We start from the raw sequence: 2,440 nt of genomic DNA on the forward strand, positions 1-2,440 counted from the left end.
ACATTAAAGGGTCCGATATGAGTATGTCTGTGTGTTACATTAAAGGGTCCCGATGTGAATATGAGTATGTCTGTGTGTTACATTAAAGGGTCCTGATGTGAATATGAGTATGTCTGTGTGTTACATTAAAGGGTCCCGATGTGAATATGAGTATGTCTGTGTGTTACATTAAAGGGTCCCGATGTGAATATGAGTATGTCTGTGTGTTACATTAAGGTCTGAGGTATGTCTGTGTGTTACATTAAAGGGGCCTGATGTGAATATGAGTATGTCTGTGTGTTACATTAAAGGGTCCTGATGTGAATATGAGTATGTCTGTGTGTTACATTAAAGGGTCCTGATGTGAATATGAGTATGTCTGTGTGTTACATTAAAGGGTCCCGATGTGAATATGAGTATGTCTGTGTGTTACATTAAAGGGTCCTGATGTGAATATGAGTATGTCTGTGTGTTACATTAAAGGGTCCTGATGTGAATATGAGTATGTCTGTGTGTTACATTAAAGGGTCCTGATGTGAATATGAGTATGTCTGTGTGTTACATTAAAGGGTCCTGATGTGAGTATGTCTGTGTGTTACATTAAAGGGTCCTGATGTGAATATGAGTATGTCTGTGTGTTACATTAAAGGGTCCTGATGTGAATATGAGTATGTCTGTGTTACATTAAAGGGTCCCGATGTGAATATGAGTATGTCTGTGTGTTACATTAAAGGGTCCCGATGTGAATATGAGTATGTCTGTGTGTTACATTAAAGGGTCCGATGTGAATATGAGTATGTCTGTGTGTTACATTAAAGGGTCCTGATGTGAATATGAGTATGTCTGTGTGTTACATTAAAGGGTCCCGATGTGAATATGAGTATGTCTGTGTGTTACATTAAAGGGTCCCGATGTGAATATGAGTATGTCTGTGTGTTACATTAAAGGGTCCCGATGTGAATATGAGTATGTCTGTGTGTTACATTAAAGGGTCCATTGATGTGAATATGAGTATGTCTGTGTGTTACATTAAAGGGTCCTGATGTGAATATGAGTATGTCTGTGTGTTACATTAAAGGGTCCTGAATATGAGTATGTCTGTGTGAATATGAGTATGTCTGTGTGTTACATTAAAGGGTCCTGATGTGAATATGAGTATGTCTGTGTGTTACATTAAAGGGTCCTGATGTGAATATGAGTATGTCTGTGTGTTACATTAAAGGGTCCTGATGTGAATATGAGTATGTCTGTGTGTTACATTAAAGGGTCCTGATGTGAATATGAGTATGTCTGTGTGTTACATTAAAGGGTCCTGATGTGAATATGAGTATGTCTGTGTGTTACATTAAAGGGTCCTGATGTGAATATGAGTATGTCTGTGTGTTACATTAAAGGGTCCTGATGTGAATATGAGTATGTCTGTGTGTTACATTAAAGGGTCCTGATGTGAATATGAGTATGTCTGTGTGTTACATTAAAGGGTCCCTGATGTGAATATGAGTATGTCTGTGTGTTACATTAAAGGGTCCTGATGTGAATATGAGTATGTCTGTGTGTTACATTAAAGGGTCCTGATGTGAATATGAGTATGTCTGTGTGTTACATTAAAGGGTCCTGATGTGAATATGAGTATGTCTGTGTGTTACATTAAAGGGTCCTGATGTGAATATGAGTATGTCTGTGTGTTAAACATGTGAATATGAGTATGTCTGTGTGTTACATTAAAGGGTCCTGATGTGAATATGAGTATGTCTGTGTGTTAAACATTAAAGGGTCTGTGTGATGTGAATATGAGTATGTCTGTGTGTTACATTAAAGGGTCCTGATGTGAATATGAGTATGTCTGTGTGTTACATTAAAGGGTCCTGATGTGAATATGAGTATGTCTGTGTGTTACATTAAAGGGTCCTGATGTGAATATGAGTATGTCTGTGTGTTACATTAAAGGGTCCTGATGTGAATATGAGTATGTCTGTGTGTTACATTAAAGGGTCCTGATGTGAATATGAGTATGTCTGTGTGTTACATTAAAGGGTCCTGATGTGAATATGAGTATGTCTGTGTGTTACATTAAAGGGTCCCGATGTGAATATGAGTATGTCTGTGTGTTACATTAAAGGGTCCCGATGTGAATATGAGTATGTCTGTGTGTTACATTAAAGGGTCCTGATGTGAATATGAGTATGTCTGTGTGTTACATTAAAGGGTCCTGATGTGAATATGAGTATGTCTGTGTGTTACATTAAAGGGTCCTGATGTGAATATGAGTATGTCTGTGTGTTACATTAAAGGGTCCTGATGTGAATATGAGTATGTCTGTGTGTTACATTAAAGGGTCCTGATGTGAATATGAGTATGTCTGTGTGTTACATTAAAGGGTCCTGATGTGAATATGAGTATGTCTGTGTGTTACATTAAAGGGTCCTGATGTGAATATGAGTATGTCTGTGTGTTACATTAA

The sequence above is a fragment of the Oncorhynchus keta genome, unplaced genomic scaffold (assembly GCF_023373465.1).
Source record: "Oncorhynchus keta strain PuntledgeMale-10-30-2019 unplaced genomic scaffold, Oket_V2 Un_contig_27909_pilon_pilon, whole genome shotgun sequence".
NCBI classification, from domain to species: Eukaryota; Metazoa; Chordata; class Actinopteri; order Salmoniformes; family Salmonidae; genus Oncorhynchus; species Oncorhynchus keta.